The following is an 18,208-nucleotide window of genomic DNA, read 5'->3' on the forward strand; positions in this document are numbered from 1 at the left end:
GGTTTCCTCACAGCAGCTACAAGGGAGAAGCAGGAATAATACTGGTTACAGTGGTACAGCCTTTGCTTTGCCTGATTTTAATTTCCTTGTGCAACAGGGAGTCCTATTTGGTCAGACAGGCATTGGCAGTGCCCTGCCCCAAAAGGGGGGAGCAGCCCCATTGTGGGAAGCTCTGTACAGCCACTCTAAATCACGGTCTTTACTCCTAAAATACGAATAAAAAGCCCCGGGGTAAGCTGAGCCCTGGAGCGGTGAACAGGCTTGTTCACGACTGCATTCATCACTGATGGAGCTTAGGTTAGATTTGAGGTCTGCACGTTCCTGTGTTAATACTTCACCTTGTACTACCCCTACCTTAAAAAAAAAACCCACAACAAATAAAATGGAAGTGCTGGAAATCAAAGTATTTTCTACCTATTTCCTTTGAAAAGGCAGAGTCGGCGTTTCAGATCTCCCTGCACGAGTTATGAATCCGCATCCCACTTTAGGACCTGAGTTTGGCAGCTGAGAAGGGAAATCCCTACAATGGTCAGTGCCATGCCCAATCCTCATTCCAGCCCCTCTGAGGTGCTCATGCATAAAAATTATGCTTGAAAATAGAGATTGCGTCCCAAAATCACTTGTGGCAATAGACACAGGGGAGCACATAGGAGAGGGCTGTAGGTTGTGAGAATAATGAATCTCCTTGAAGATCTTTGATATGAACAGTCTTGCAATGCTTAAGAAAAACTACAAATCTGTGAGGTGTGTTTAACAAGGAAGCTATTTTTAGCCCTGAAGTAACACAGCCATGGTTGAGAATCGTCTGTTCGTGCTGGATTTTGACTTTAAAAAAACAGAACCTCTTTCTATCTGTGCTTCTATCTGGAATTTGATTTTTTGGCTAAAAAGGCAGGCTTCTTGACAGTGTTTTAATGCTTACTTGACCCAAATCCAACTTCACTTCATCTTGGCTTCCTCAGTAAGAGTTTTCCCCTCTCTGCTCTGTTTTATATGGTTTCCATGCCCTGACACGACCCCCATTAATTTCAGTGTAAAAAACGTTTGTCTGAAGACAAGAGCTCCTCTGGCTTTTTTCACCTCTTTTTCCTCCAAACCTCTGTTTCTGGGCTAATAATTTTTTACGAGTTAAGTGATTTCTAGTGACTAATTTGCAAGCTCCATTCATTATTTCCATGTTAGGATTTTATTGGCAGGGAAGGTAAACAAATAACATTTGTTGCCATATAGTCCACAGCCCCCCCCTGTTTTACTCTTTACCTCCGAGCCTGGCTTCTGTTTGTCTCATGTCCCATGGCCATGTGGAAGGGACGTCGACGCTGAAATGTTTCCGATGCTTGTGTGCATGCCGACAAGACGTGTGCTTGTGGAATGGAAGGAAAAAGGGTTATTTTGGGAGCACATACTCACATTTGGGGGGTTCACCTGCTTGCTGTGCACTGTGTTCTCACCCGTGTGAGAGTGATGAGCCCGGGATGTGCTGTGTCATCAGGACAACCTCATCTCCAACCCATCTTAGGTGATAATCAAGCTGGGTTAAAGACACAAATTCCTTTCTTTTGTCTCCTACTCTTTCTCTGTTTTTCTTGTGGAATATCTTTCTTCCAGGCACTAAGACTGTTCTTCTTTTGCACAAGAGTTTAGCCTGGAAAGGTATTTTCCATCATCCAAAATCAGAGAGGCTCTGGATTGTCCTCGAGGGGAGCTAGGTTCAGCTAGGATTTGTCATCCCTGCTCTTTTCCTGACCTATGGTGCAAGGAAGATACTGTTTAGGCTCATTGTGCCTAAACACAAAGGCTAGGTAAGTCATAGTTTAATGCCACTTAATCCATTGGAAATACAGCCATTGTTGTCACATAAAGAATGTGTTCAGCTCCCATCATGCCACCATCAGAAAACTTTCAGGCAGGGAATTTTTGGTACTATGGCCTGGGTTAAGAAAAGAGAGAAAAAAAGAAGGAAAAATCCATCATTTGCTGCTGTTACAGCATCTTGAATACGTTTTTTGGAGTGACTGATATGTCCAAGAATCTCCTGTCTAACCACAGCTCTTGTCACATTTCGTCTGCGTATGATTTCTGCCCTTTCTGGAGGGTTTGGCATTTACACTACAGCATCGTGTTTGGACTCCGACCGCTGTAATGCAACCGCTCTTGAGTGACAAAGTTAATAGGCTGCGCACAATGCCGAATGCCACCGCAGGAAATGTGTCATCGCAAGCAGAAATGCATTCCAGGCACCACAGCTCGATGCGCCTGGCGTACGTATGCTGAACCCCTTGTGTTGTCACAGAGGTATGAGGCAGGAGGCTCCCAAGGATGCTGAGCCAGGTTCAGATGCTCCCTGCTGCTTTGGCAGGGGAAAGGAGCTGGAAAGCTGACTTAACGCTCCAGGGTATCCCAACTGGATAGGTCCAGCAGTCCTTGAAACAACCCCATCCCTGATTCCACGCAGCCAATCAATCCCAGATTTCAGGGCTGCTTTTGGGAAGCGAGGAATGCGAACAGCAAGCTCAACTTGGAGCAAAGGGTCGACTCCACCTCCCTGTAAGCCACGGGCATTTCCAGCCAGGCTCCCAGGGTGGGGATCCACCCACCGGTGGTCTCGTGTTCTAGATGCTGGACCCCAGCAGGCTCCAGGTAACTGGTGCAAGCAGGTTTCACCTCCCCTCACTGGGAGATGGGCTGGGTTCCCTTGAAAGCTGATGGACAGAAATGCCCACCTTTTAGACTGCCAAAATTATTCCAAAATTTTGCCATTCACACTCATTGTACCTCGATTTTTCAGCTGAGAAAGTGTTGATGACGTTTTTCCCTTCTCCTCTGCCTCCTTGTTTGGTGTTTTAGTTCTGGCATACCAGCCGGGGAGTTTGGCTGAGGAGCTTATCCAACTTGATCGCCTTGGAGACTCAAGACAGCCAGAACAGCAGCCTTGGTCTGAACGGGCGTTTTGAATAAAGGGCAAAATTTGACATTACAGAGCAGCCAAACCTCTGATTTCTTATTCATTTCTTGTTTTTATTCTTTTTTTCAAATACTTGATTGTCACGTGTTGTTGAAAGCATTTTCTGAGCTGTTCTCCCCTTCCTTTATCCCCACCTTTCATGTCTTTGTAGCACTTGGCTTCTTCCCTTGCATCTTCTCTCCATCCCATGTTCCCCCTCTGCCCTTCCAGCGGTTTCCTACTACTCCATCCCACTCCACCCAGGCGCCACAGTCATGGGTGGGTTTGTTTGCTCCCTCAGTGGGGTAAAGAGCAAAAAGAGGAGTTCACAGTGCTCCCAGGTTAGATCTTTGCAGTCAGGACTTCTCTGTTTCTGCTGTAAGTTTAAAATGAGCCTGCACACTCCTAGGAACCGGGGAGCCTGGTCCGGCTTGGTGGGTCCTGCGGGCAAATCAAGCAAAAGGAAGAAAAATCAGCCTGCCTGGAGGAGCACCGCAGAGGAAGTGGCCGTGGCACACAGGTTGTGTGAAAGAATTTGTACAACTGCCCAATTTTGAAGCAGCCCGAGAATGTTCATATTCTTATAAGCAGTGGTGGAGCTGATTTATAGTACGCAGAGATAGGTGAATAATGATTCTTTCTTTTCAGCAAATGACCTGAAAAATTGGGGGCTGGAGTAGATTAGGAAATTTGATTTTCTGGTGTGGAAAACAAAGACTCTTTTTCAGGCTTTTTGAGCCTGAAAAATAGAACAAAACAAGTAAGCGTGTGTGTGTGTGTGTGTGTAATGTAGGATAACATTTGGTTTTGACTTGAAACAAAAAGTTCCCTTTCCAGATTGTGGAACTCTTCGTGAAAACCTTTATTTAGTTTGCAAAACCAAAATGTAGCTCCTAGTTGTCAGCCCTGAAATAACTTTAAAAAAGAGTGTGATCCATTGCAAAAGGGATTGCATGGTATAGGAAACCTCAGGAGCAGAGGACTGACCTATGCCAGGCTCTGAGCCGCCCTGATGCAGTACTTGGTTTCTCTTGCCTGGAAGCTGCAGGAACAAAAGCTGCAGATCTAGTTCAAGCCTTTGACCGTCTGAAGATGCTGATGTCTCCTATTGACCATAGATGGAGGCCAGACAGCTAATTTGGACTATTTTTGGTAGTTTAAAATAGGCAAAAAGTTACCAGTCATCTTGATTAAATTAAAGAGGTTGGAGGTTTTGATTTCCTGGCCATGCAAGGTGCATTTCTCAAGCCTTGAGTCATTGTCTTTCTAGATTGTCCAATAAATCACCGTTTCTGGGCAAGGAAGTGTTACAGCTCTGAGATGACACATGGGGAATGAGACACATTGGGAGGACTGATTTGCCAAGCTCAATGGCATTTCCTATTGTCATGAAAATAAGGACAAAAGTGCAACTGTATTAAGCTGGAGCAACCAATATCAGGGTAATATCAGGGTGATATCAGGGTAAGCTCAGAGGAATATCTCTGCGGAATACTCTCCTTGATTCCAGTGATTTGCAAATCAGGGAATTCTTATAAGAGAGATTATATCTATCTATTTAACAAACCTCAGTGGGTTTTTCTTCTATGAACTTGTCCTGTCACCCGCAGAAGCCATGTAACCTTGTGGTTTTCACAGCTCCACTGCACATCTTGATTCTGCCATGTATGAAGGGCCACTTCCTTGGTTGGCTTTGAATTTCATCCTACTTCCAACAGTCATCTTGTTAATTTTCTGTACGTTAATAGAAATGGCAACTAGACCATGATCTAAATGGAAACTCTTGCTTCATAAGTCCCTCACCTGCTGAGGGCCAGCTGCTTGGAGGACATAACCAGAAGAAGATCCATGCAACGCGTGCTACCTTCTTAGATTCTCTCTGCTTCCATCTGTTATGGCCTCTGCAGGAAAAAGGATGCTGACCTAGATGAATATTTGGTCCAAACCGTTATAGCTCTAATCTCATCTTGCTAGCAGAGCAAGAAGGGAAGGCCTTCAGAAGATAACATCTCTTCTTTCCTCCTCCTGTGTCCTGACCAGCAATTCCTGGACAGTTCTGTCCAGGAGTGTGGGACCCTTCAAGCCTCTATAAATACTAACCTGAAGTAGTATTAAGAGAGTAAGCTGATGAAGTGTTTCCCTAAGAAGCCCAGCTCCCATGGAAACTTCCAGTCTCATTATCTCTTCAGTGGGTGTCCATGAAGTTTGACAAACCATAATTGCTTGGTGAGGTCAGGTTCAGGACACAATTCACTTTTTCTCTTCTTCCTTTTCCACCATCCCTGAGGGCACATAGTACTTGCTGTAACTCTACCCTGGCTTCTGTTGTTGCAAACAGATGGAGTTGTGTCTGACAACCTCAGGAGCACTGGGAGCCACGTCAGTCCAGACCCACCTTAGAAATTGCTATTCAAGCATGGCTATGTCATGAGACATCACTTCACCAGCCTGTAACTTGCTCACCTGGTTAACCCCACACACTTTGTCCTGAGGCAGACAACATCCTAGAAATAGCCCCTCGGAGGCTAGTATTAAATTTGGAATTTATCGGTAAATGCTATTTTTAGAGCCCAGTAGCTGAGTTTGATTTTAATATTTTTTTAATACCCCTGGCAAGTAGCCATGCTTAAATCAGTCTTGATTTTAAGGTAAATAAAATCACTGCACATATACGTCTGGCTGCTACAAGTCTGTGTTAAGATTTTACCTTTTCATTATAAAAAATAAAAGCAAAGCCACAAAATTGCTCTTATTAGTGCTTTATGGTTTAAATAATATAAAAGTCTTTGCTCATATTTATTCTGGATGGTAAAGGCAATAACTGTGAACCATGACGGAGAGCTGTTTGCACCTGTACCCTAAACTGTCATAGAAGACTCAGTACTTTGCTTCCTCTTCTCTTGTCACAGGCAGGAGAAACTGAGGCAAGGGCAGTACCTAGGATGAGGAGGGAACGTGCAGAGGCACTGATGTTTCTGCTACTGATGTTATTTTATCGCTACAGCCCTGAAATCCCATTACACCTGAAATGGACTGAAATCCCATTATACCTTGAGGAGGTAATGGCACACCTCTGCTACCAAGGCGTGCAGACTTAGGAAGTGGTTGATCCTCTCTAAACTGAAGGACTGAGCAAACCAGTGAAGAAACTGGCAACTCTTCCCATGGAGAACACAGGAGAGAGCGTGAGGAGCTTTCCCAGAAGCGGATCTCCAAAAATTCCCCTATTTTATTCTCTGAAATCCCTCTGCAACCCTTATGTTTCCTATGAAAGCATGTGGGTTGCTGGGCCACTGCTATGCATGCTGGTTAATGTGCTCTTCTCATTTCACCATGGTCTTTGCTCTCCTTGCTGAAACCTCTTGTCTCAAATATAGATTCAGCTGTCCCCAGGGCAGAGCTTTTATAAGGCACTGAGCCCAATGGGGCCTCATCCATGACTGCGTGCCACCTCCTTTAGCCTGTCCATCATCTCAGCATTGGCAGTTGGAGCACCTGGAGGAATTTTGTGCATCTAGTTCCTCTGGTCCAGTGTTTGCTATGCAATTCTACTCCCATCACCACTTGCACTGGTGGAATTTGGGCTGAGTGAATATTCACCTGAAACAGCAATGCCTTGTTTCTTTCTGTATATCCGCACAACACTATGTTGAACTGAGCCTGCAGCCCCATTTCCATCCCTTCCCTTGTGGAGGATATCACCATGAACATCCCTGGAAAGGTTTGTCACATTAAGTATTGGACAGCACAGGTAAGAAGTTCATTGCTCCTAAATGCACTTCCTTGGGCTAAAACCTAGCTGAATGCATGGAGGGACTCACCGTTCCTCAAATTCCATCTCTACCAGTTGGTCAGGAAGGTCATCCAGCCTTAATCTGACTTGGAACTTCCCTCTTTACAAGGAAAGTTCTAGGTAGGACTAACAAATATTGCAAAGTAGGCTGAGCCTCCCCCGGAACCCTCATGTCATTTCTTCCACCTCTCGCTGAGCTCACCCTGCCTGTGGTATGAAAATAGAAGCTTTCACAATGAACTCAACTTTATCCCACTTGTCTGTGAGCCAGGATTTAGGCTACGCTATAAATTGTGATCCCAAGTCAGCTTGTGCCAGCCCTTAATTTGCGGTAACTTTATCCCATAAATGCCCCCATTGTTCAGTGAGGTGACGCTTTTGCTTTCATTTCTGTATTTATAACTTGGTTAATATCCCCTTTTACATGTATTTTCTTGGATAACAAAAGTCAGCATGCTTCCCTCTTCCTCTCCTTCCCCAACCCACCTCAACTTTCATCCCTGTACATAGGAAAAAAACTAGAGGGAAAGAAAAATCAGTTGCAAAAGAAGAGGTGGCTCCAGCCAAGGGGAGAGCTGGGTTTTCCTACATGGTGATGTATATGAATGTCCACTGCACATAGAATCATCATAGAATCATAGCATGGTTTGGGTTGGAAGGGATCTTTAAAGATCCTCTATATAAATATAATCTGCATTGGGAATGTACCAACCCATCCAGATAGCTGTTGTTATCTAACGCAAGAGATATTGTGACCTGGGAGCAACCAGAGTCTCAGCTCTGCCACTGATTTATCCCTGCACCACCCCCACTCCCTCACCCTCCTGCCCCATCTTCGAGTGAAACTCAGTTCTGTTTGAAAGACTCAGAGAAAGCAGGGCGTCCCTCAGAGAGATCTTGCCCTCACAGCACAGCTGTAGGTTTGGGGCTGGGCTGGTTGGTTGTGGCCAGTGTGACCCATCATAGCCTTAAATCAAAGGCTCTCCAGCCTTTGTAACTGTATAAAGCTCTGCTTGCAACATCTCACCTTGTTCCTGCTCAGCCTCAGCAAGACTTGATCCCGTGTTGCCTTTTAGCAATAGGCTGTGGACCTGCGTCATCCAAGCTACCTTAGCTGCAGCACTTGGTTAGAGTCCCAAGAATCCATGGAGACACAAGTATGGCGTGCACCCTGGTCCTGACGGGTGTATTAGGATTATGGTCACTGGCTTGAGCAAGCCTCATGTGGAGAGTGCCCAGGGAACAACACCTCCTCCAGAGGTTGGTGAAACCTCACCTCTCAGTGCCTAGGGAAAATGTGGGTCTGGGGATGTTCCTATCCCTCAGCTGAGTATGTTGTCTATCTCAGTTGAGTCCTTACATCCTTAAGACTTTAATTAAGCTCTTAATCAAGGAAAACCAGTTAATTTCATCATGCCCGTTTCCCATCTCCTTTGACCCTCCTTCAAGCTGCTGGTGTTTCGTGCCACAACCTGCCATCCCATCGAGTGATGGACACATGCTGAGTCTTGTCTCACCCAGGGGCTCAGGGAGGCTCCAGTCATGATCCCAGTTTCATCTGGGAAGGAGCAGGGAGGGGCTGAGCTGCCGTTCTCTGTGCTGGGCCAGGTTGAATGGGTTCACTCCTTGTGTGGTAGCAGGTGTTTGGCTTCACCTCTCTTTGCCTTGTTGACTGTATTTGGTTTAAGTGGGCTAGCATGCCATCATCAGAGGTTCATGTGGACTTCATAAGTCTGGCGATGTCTCCTGCTGTTAGCCAGTGACTCGTAGCTGTGGGGGATTTCTCCTGACCACAAGACCTTTTCCAAAATCCAAGGATTGCCGGATGCATCTGGGCTGTGGCCACAGCCAATGTCAAGTTGACATTGATTATTTTTCTCTGCTGACACAGGGAAGTCCAACAGGCCACAACAACTCTCGCCCAGTGTGATGGAGGCCAGAATAACACCCAGAAGGCCCAGGAGGGAGGCTGGGTGTCCTACAACAGTGACTCTCCCAGTGCGTAGATCTTGGATCTCTGCTTTAAAGGCAGGAGTTTTGAAAACTAGATTGAGGGAAATGTCAAAATTTTGCAAATGATTGCTGCTCTTTCTTGGCTTGCACTCAGTTCTTATCACAGCTCCCTGATTTCTCCTTGCCGTCTGGGGGCAAAAGGTTTGTGTCTTTGGTGTATGGACCAACATGAGTCAAGGTCTGGTTTGGCTCTTGCAGGTGAGTATGAAGGCTCTGTATTCACCCTACTGGTGCCAGATCCCACCACAATGAGCCACTCCAGTTTTATCATCCTTTTTTTGGGAGAGTAGAGCACATGAAATGCTGTTGACCACAATGTGAAAGGCTTGTGAAGCCCCCTTGCCCCCTTGTGTTTTTACCATGGGTCTTATAGCATAAGACTTATGTGCACCCGGGAAACACGTCCCTGCACACAAGCACGCATGCCTCTGCACAAACACATTCGGGGGAGCAGTTAATCCAAGCAGTTAATATGCAGTGTCCTGAACTAGAAAGTGTCTCACCAGAAAAACAGATCATGGGAACTCAAGTATTTTTGCCTCCTGACCCATTTTTAATCCAAGATTTTCCTTTCTGCGCAAACAGCTGCTTTAACCTTTCACTCCTCTAGAATGGGAAAGCAACACACAAACACACACACACACAGACGTGCACACGCAGGCAAACCCTCTCCAACATGGTCTGCCGCTTGCTTGTTTCAACGCAAACCAGATGCCGGTGATTAAGCAAGTGCATGGCAAAGCTGCAAAAGGGAGGAAAGTGCTGCCTGTGAAGGCTCCTTCCCTGCTCCCCTTCCCCTGGACCTGGCTGCTGACGCACCTCACTCATCCTTTCCTCACTGGGACCGTCCTTTGGCTCTTTTTCTCCTCTACCCAGGTACTGATTTTTGTAAGGTTCTCCAAAACAAAACTGGTTTTGAGACTTCCACCCTTCCAGCAAATAGGGTTGAATTTGGGTGGTGAGGTCAATGGCTCCAGCAGGCAGAAAGTGCTGCTGAATTTTGTTTCTTGCATTAGAAAAAGAGGCTAAAACTTATCATGCCCTTTTCCCCTGGCAGAGCCATCAGGCACAGATGATGCCTGTCTGCATTTGCACCAGGGGCTTTTTTCCCTGGTACGATAACTGTTGGTGTGAGCTCTGTCTCAGTCTTTTTTCTCCCCCAGTCCCTGAATCCTGCCCACCCTTCATCCTCTTCCTCTCTCCTTCTTTTACCATTCAATCTTCCCACCCCCAACTTGTCCATGACCACAGCTACCTCTCTCCAGCTCCATTTCCCACTCCTTAATCACTCTCATTTTAAGCTGTCTGGTGCAGGAACCCATTGTTTTACATTTTGCTGGCACAGCCCTTTCCCGAATAGAATCCCAGTCCTTGTTCATAAACGTCGATGTTACTTCAGTCTGTGTAGTAAATAATGATAAATCTCTCTGATTTAATAACTTTGTTCTGCTGATCCTTAATGAAGATTTTTCTCCTTGTCAGAGGAGAAGTGGAAAAAAACGGAGATTTTTCTCTTTTCTTTTTTTGAGGGGAGGAAGCAATCTTTTAAGGTTCTAAGCAAATAAAAAGACTACTAGAAGAACTATCAAAATCAAATGCTTTGTAGCAATCTTCTATTTCCTATGATTACAATTTGCCAGAATAGACCTGGGTTTGCAAACTTTTCCATGCCCTGCCCATCCTCTGACTGGCAGGTTGCACTGAGGGGTTGGACGAGTGGTGATGGCAGAAATGGGACATTGGCATGAGACCCCAAGGGTGTGTGGGGTCCTGTAGATGCCACCTCCACAGACGACACAGCCTTTCTGGGGCCCTCCAGAGGTGAAGGTCCATGAGCATAAAAATCCCTGCACCTCTCTGTGCCTTGGTCTACCCTTTCCCAAGAGTGAGTGATGATTTCTGCCTTCTGGTCTGTGGAGGAAAAGCATTGTAGAAGAACTAAATTTACTTCCCGTCTCTTCTGCTTTCTTACCGATGGCAAAAAGGCAAATAACCACATATAGCAAAGTTCAGCTTTCTTTTTTTCAGCAAGGATTTATCTTTTCTCAGGGGGGAGAATTATTTTCTCTGAAGAATTATAACTTCTGAAGAAGAAATCTCATTACTGATATCTTATTTTTCAGGACTTTTCAAACCAGAACACTCCCACATTTTTGAATCTGAAACCCTCGTTCTGAAATTTTTAATTTCAGAAAAAGGCTTTGGATAAAAATTCACTTAAAAACATTGAGACAGGTTCAGTTTGAAGCCAATAAAGTGGGACCTACCTGAAATTTGGAAAATGTTGATAGGCACATTTTTGTAGCCCTAGAGCTGCCTGTAGTATTCACTCTGCAGTTGCCTTGTGCAGCTGCCCAGAGAGGATGCTGAGGGATCCGTTCACACTGCCAGACCCCCAGGGGAAGGCACACATCCTTCCTGCAAACTGATTCACCTAACTAAGCAAACTAACGAGTTTAAGAGCCTCACGGAGGAAGCTACTTCTGAATTAATTCTCTGCGATAACGAGATGACTCTTAGTACTAAATAATTTCAAAAGGTTTTGCACTAATTCCCTCTTCCTGATGCATTGGCAAACAAGAAGGATGAGATGCTTTTGTGTGGATTAAGAGGGAAAACAGGGGAAGAAACTACCAATCAACGATATTTTGTTGAAGGCTTGGCAGCTCTACAGAGGATGCCCACATTGCCAGTGTTTTTTGGTCAAGAGCTGTTTCTTACCCTGGGTGGATTCTTATTTTAAACAGAGAAGAAGCAATTTCCAGAAAGCTTCAACAGGGCTCAAGCACCTGTGTGTTCCTGAGAGCCTTTTGATAATGTCAACATTTATTTTTACCCAAATGAATAAGGGCAGCGCATTGAAAACTCTGAAGTGGGAGTGTGTCTCACTCCAACTGCTTACCTCTCTGAATGCTGCCTGCTGCCCAGGAGAGGGTCCTGCCTTGCAGGGCAGAAGGGATGCTGAGGATGCCTCACTGAATCCTTTTCTCTGCTGATAAACTGCCCAACAGGCAGAGGGTCCCTGCTTCATGGCAGCCTGGGCTGGAGTGGGATGGACACATCCTGTTCAAGGGTCTGCACCCAGCTCCAGCTTTGTGTGTGGTTTCTTTGACCGTGGGCAAGGTCCTGGAGGCCTCTCTGCCTCTGTTTCCCTTCCACAGGATTACACTAATGTCTTTTACAAAAGCCGCATGAAAGTCAGAGTAGGAGCATCCTTTACTGCTTTCCCTGACCTATACAAGCCATGACTGTCAGGCGACTGGGCAAGTGAACAGAGCAGACATGGGATCCCCTGGCTGTACCTTTTTCCTTTTGGGGGCACAGACTGCCTGAAGAAGAGGTTTCCACAGCCCTCGATGGGTCTGTCCTCTATGTCTGTCCACGACCAGCTGAACAGGGCTCCTGTTGTCATCTCCAGAGCCTCAGGACATGTACCAGCTGCTGTCCCAGAAGGGTGAAGGGGCCATGTCTGATGGCTCCATCTGGGTTTTTTCTCAGGTGCTCCAGACCATGCCAAAAAGCAATAGACACTTATGTTTTGGCAACTCAATACCACATGAAGACATTCAGATTTAGCTGTGTTCACAGGTGCTGGTGTCCAAACTACTGCAGGCAGAGAAGAGGTGAGTATAGGCGGTGAAACCTGGAGAGAGCAATTCAGCTCACCAGAGAGAGGTGGAGTCCACTGATTGCACAGCCTAAATCTTATTTTGCATGTTGGCATCTCTTACCATTTGCTTTTCCCTCCTCTAATTAATCCTTTCAGAATGTGGATCTTTTCAAGTCCTAAAGCAGGAGAGAGACACTTTACATGCAGGTTGCTTCCTTCATGCTGAGAACAATTTCTCATTGGGGTGTCCCAGGGATGTCCTGGCAGAAAAATGGTATGTCTGAAGCAGCTCCATATGAATGCTGCATGTGTTCACCAGGGTTATAGCAACTGGCTGCAGTTTACCTTGTTTCAGTCTTTCTTTAAAAAAAAAATGGGAAAGAGAAAAAAAGAGAAAAAGCCTTTTAAGTCTGGTAGGGATGCCAGTATTTACTGAAAGTCTTATGATGTCAATCCACAGAGGTGCTGATTTCCTTTTCTCCCTTCCCCCCTTGGAAACTGGGAGACTGTCATTAGAAGACATGGAGTGTGTAACGTGCCTTTACAAATCTGGGGGGTTGATTTATGGAGTGTGCCGTCCTCTGACCCCAAGCAGGATGGCTATAAACTCCAAGCAGTGGAAAATGCTGCTGTTCTAGGGAGCTCAGACATCTGAACATTATCCTGGTAGCCAGGGAAGGAGGATGGGGAGATGAGAACCAAAGGTTCAAGGTGAAAAGATAAGCTACTGTATGTGTGCGTGGGCTAGTGGGTAGGTGTTCAGCAAGATAAAGACATGGAAACTACAGGGACAAAGCGTATAGAGATGAAGACATGCACAGCAAAGTCAAGGAAGGATGCTCAGGAAAATGGGCTGACCCCTGCCCAGCCCTGCCCCACTCCCTGATCCCCCCAATTCCTTTTGTACCAGCCAAGCAAAGGATGATGTTCAACCTCTAATAGGAAAGGCAGGACTTCAGCTGTGTGGGAAAATAATGGAAGATTGGTAAGGAGGACTGTAAACATGCTCAAATGACTCGCACCTGGGGTGCTGGACAACACATATATCACACTAATTGTTGTTCAGCCTTGCGTGCTTACAAGTAGAACAGCCGCACTTAGATAATGTAAGCCTGGGATGGACTCAGGGACACCTTATCTAGTATACATGAGATCGCTGCCTTGTTGTTGAAGAAGATCAAAGCACAGTGGAAAACTACGCCTGCTTGAACCCTTGAAAAGCAGGTGAGAACAGCAAGTCGGAGCTCACACACTCCTGCTAACAAGGACTTTCTCCCGCTCTGTGGTGCCTGCATGCCCTGCTTGTGTCCCTCTGCCCGGGTGTTGCTTTGGAGATTCCCTGGCTTGTGAGGTATTGAGATTAAATTTGTTCTTTGTCTTTTATCCATGGTTTTATGGTTGTTCCTGTGTCCTGCCCAAGTCGGCTCACACAACCTGGAAGCAGGAGGTGAAGCCATCTGCCAGTGACGTGTGGAACACAAACCAACAAGCTCCAAAGCCAGACTGTAGATGTCTGTATTATGCCCTTGATTATTCTCATTAGGAGTTTGGCTAAACAGAAAGCCCCCAAAATTTTCTGCTTGATGTCAGGCATCCCCGACTGCCATTTCTAGCATCCCCTCACAGACAGTTTCCTGCAAGGAATTTACTGCTGTAATGGGGAAAAGCCATCAAAATCCCAAGGGGGAGGGATAAGGATTGGCTGGAGATCACATAGAGATGGATCTTGAGATTCTGGGAGGGAGTCTTTCCTTGCTTGGTGACACCTTACTATTTTCTCCCATCACATCCTTCCTTCTTTCTGGTCTGCTTTGGTCTGGCCCCTCTCTTCCCTCTTCTCTCCAGCTCTGCAAACTCCCCTGTCTCCAAAATTGGATGGCCTCAGCCACACACAACGTAGTGCCACAGGGAGGTTATTTTCCACCGGTGGAAACGCAACACATGCAGAGACATGATCACCACAAGACCACGGAGGCACCAGCTCCAGGGTGGGCGGCTGCTTCCTGAAATGCTCCCGATCTCCAGCAGCAGCAGCCAGCGAGTCCCCACGCTGCAGGGACCATCCCTGGCTTCTCACGGGGAGGTAGTCGAAAAACCAAACATCAACAATAACCTGAACCCAGCAAAGCCCAGAGGTGCCACTTGAGAGGCAGAGTAGCTGGTGGAGTTCAGCAGAATATTCTCGGGTAACAGCAAGGTTAGTTGCTCCCCGGGGGGAGGTGGGTTTGCTTACTTACTATTAGTTTCATACTAGAAAAACATTTACTGGAATTTTTAGTGAATTATGCTCAGATGTGCCTGTGGTCAGTCCCACGTCTCACCGACTTGGTGTTACCATGGCATAAAAGGAAAACAAGGTTTCCAGGGCTTCCTTTGGTCAATAAAAAAAGCCATAAATGAAATATATGGAGCAAAACTGATAAGTGCAGAGCAACGACGGCTTTGTTCACTGAGCCGACTCTCATTCTTCTTCCTCCCTCTTTACCTTTTCTTCCACAGGCTAGGGAAAGGCTAACACCCCTCTTCACGGCTGGTAAAGCCTGTGGTGTTGTAAGTAAGCACTGAAGATTTAGACGTCCCCCCCATTCAAAGCTGATGTCCCTGTGGCTGTTTGAAATCAGGACGAGCTGCTCCGAAGCCAGAGGAATTTCACAGGTGTGAGGGAGCAGGTCATCGAGTTTCCATCCAGGCTGGTGGGTGGTTAGCCATTGCTTCAAGCAACTGGATAGATGGATTTATAGCCTGCCTACCACAGTGGGGCCCCAACCCAGATGAAGTTTCTTGAAGTGAGTGTGAAACAGATAAATAAAAAAGAAACATGCTATGCTGGATCAGTCTGGTCACAAGCATCCACCACAAATTCGGTGTGGAAATAAAGCACTTTTCATTTTTCCAGCGGCGAGAGCAATTAACTATTAGAACATAATGCTCTGAGGACCATGGTCGTATCCTGTGCTTGGTCCAACTGGAAGCCGTCCTGGCAGATATGCCTTGCCAGAGCGCGAGGTCTCTGAGGGGCTATCAGCTGCCTTAGAACGGTTAATCCAGTGGTCTGTCAGCTGTAAAACTTGTGATGGGAGGTGACTCCAGGTGCACAGAGCAGGGAGAAAGACATCAAGGTCCTGCCTACCCCGTGGACTGAACTTAACTCCTAAATTGCCACAAAGTTCAAGATCCAAAGTTTGAGACTTAGGATCTATATTTTTTTTCTTTCTTTTTTTAACGAAGCTGATGTCATTCTGGACATTTGGATCAAATAAACTCCAATGACAGAGGATCTGGCTCAGATAGAGCCTGTTTGTTTGGTGGCCTCTGCCAGTCAGTGTGCATCATTAAGTGATGCATCGCTGTCTGGACGCAGAAACCGGCATGTCTGAGGACCTGGGTGTGACTCTACCCCACTTTGACCCTGTTTTAAGACCTGAAACCAGGTCTGAGAACTGCCAAGATAATTCCCTTAGATATGCAAAGTGCCTACTGTCAGATGGCACTTCTTGATGTTCATGTCTCAAAACGAATGCTTGATCCTTGCAGTGAAGAGAAGGAGCAACCTTCATGAGCTGCTGGGAGAAACAGATGCAAAACACAAGAATCCAGACAGCTATTTCACCCTCTGCTACTGACTTCCTGAGTGGTTTTGGTTAAATCTCTTCACTTTTTCCGTGCCCTTACAAAATGTGAATCATAGCAGGCTTCGAAGAGGAGGAATGAAGTGGGGTTCAGCAAATCAAGATTGTCTTTTTTTTTTTTTTTTTTGTCTTGCCACTGGGCTTCCCTGCAAGAAGCCTCCTCCGGCTCCTCTGTTAGCTGTATTGCAGGGGCTGGTGATTGCACTTACTTGCCTTGGTGGACAGGGCATGTGAGGGTGGCTTTGTCAAGAACCCGGTTCCCCTGCCCTGGGATGGTGAGTTGGGCCAAACTCTCATGCAAACTCTTTTCCATTTGTTTCTGTAGGAAGGAAAGCAACCCATCTTTGAGCCAGGGAGCCACGTGCCTCTTGCCTTGCAACTATGAACTTCTCAGCACAGATCTGAGCCTTTTAACCCCAACTTGATTCCTCGTGAGGTGTCACAGGCTATTTTTATTGCCCCATAACATACAATAATTACACATAAAATCTTTCCTGTTCAAAATTTACTTGTAAACTCATTAGAACTTCTCCTACTCTTTTCTCGCTTTTCCTTCTCCCTTCTCCTCCTTCTCCTTCTCCTTCTCCTTCTCCTTCTCCTTCTCCTTCTCCTTCTCCTTCTCCTTCTGTTCGTCTTCCTGTTCCTTTTCCTTCCTCTCTTTCTCTTTCTCTTTCTCTTTCTCTTTCTCTTTCTCTTTCTCTTTCTCTTTCTCTTTCTCTTTCTCTTTCTCTTTCTCTCTTTCTCTTTCTCTTTCTCTTTCTCTTTTCTCTTTCTCTTTCTCTTTCTCTTTCTCTTTCTCTTTCTCTTTCTCTTTCTCTTTCTCTTTCTCTTTCTCTTTCTTTCTCTTTCTCTTTCTCTCTTTCTCTTCCTTTTCTCCTTTCTCTTCTTTCTTTCTCTTTCTCTCTTTCTCTTCCTTTTCTCCTTTCTCTTTCTTTCTTTTTCTCTTTTTGTTCTTTAATTTTCTCATTTTCTCTCCCCCGCCCCTTTCTTTCTTTCTTTTTACACATCCATATTTTTCATATTTTAGATCTTATTCCACTGCCTGTCCCATACTGAATTCTGGCACATTTTATGACACCTTTGGTGGTGGTTTTCCATGGTTAAAGGAAATAAAAGGAACTTCAAAGCCCCTGTGTAACACATCACCCACCTCTGTGGGGAGTTTCTGTTTGCATTCCCTGCAGCAAATTGGGCTTTCCAGCCAGAGGAAGGTCTGAGTAGGAAGGGGTAGGAGGATAGGGGTGCATAAAGTGGGAAAGGCACAGCTGTGTCTGAAAAAAAAAACCCAAATATCCCTGTAAATCTAGAGATGCATGGCTGGAATGTAAAGTCCATTTCCCCAGGAAGGATGCTGACATGGCTGGATACTGTCAAGAAAGGAGCTTCAGAAGCTGGAGGGAGCTTTGGGTCTTTCACTGCTGCTGTTTTCCACTGCATTTGGTTATGGATTTGGCAGCTCTGCCAAACTGGACTTCTCCCCTTGGCCAGTGAACAGCAAGCGCCCATTCAGGTCTCCCAGCACCGCCCCCTTCTCATGTAGCTTTGGAGGGATGAATTCAAGCCATAAGGAGGTTCATGCACCATGGCCCAGCCAAGCACTGCTCTTTCTGCCTTGGTTAAAAACAAGGGGAGTAGTGAGTGCAGACTAGGAGAAGACATATAGACATGGAGCTAGGGTGCAGTGTGGGGCCTGGGGCCTGGGGGTGGAAGTTAACAGCCCTGGCCTGGGTTATTTGTTTGCCCTTCCACAAAAAAGGGACCTCAAGGTTCATCTCTGTGCAGGGACTGGCTGGCCAGAGTGTGGAGGGTAATACTAAAATATCCTTGGTCCTCCGGTTTAGCCCAGTTGTCACTTACGTAGACAAAGATCTGAATCTTGCATGCATCCACGTCCTCAGTCTGGCAGCAGCCCTGGATGATTTGTCCCTTCAGGTCCTTCCTGGGCCAGGCTTTGTCACAACACGGCTCTGATCTGGCTTTTCCTTATTTTCCCCTCGGTGGAGACAGCTGCTACCTTAGCCTATAGTCAAATCAATATTTTCACATCCCCACCTACTCAGCCAACTAGTCAGCAAATGCAAAATTAACCTAAACCACGGCCTAAGATTCATCTCCTTAGAAAACCAGGTTAAAAACATTTATGTATAATTATTAAATAATTCACTAAATAGTTATTAAATATTATTTAAAGTTATGTAAGATTTCTTCCTCTTGTGATT

This window comes from Vanellus vanellus (assembly GCF_965231255.1).
Source record: "Vanellus vanellus genome assembly, chromosome: 4".
Taxonomy (NCBI): Eukaryota; Metazoa; Chordata; class Aves; order Charadriiformes; family Charadriidae; genus Vanellus; species Vanellus vanellus.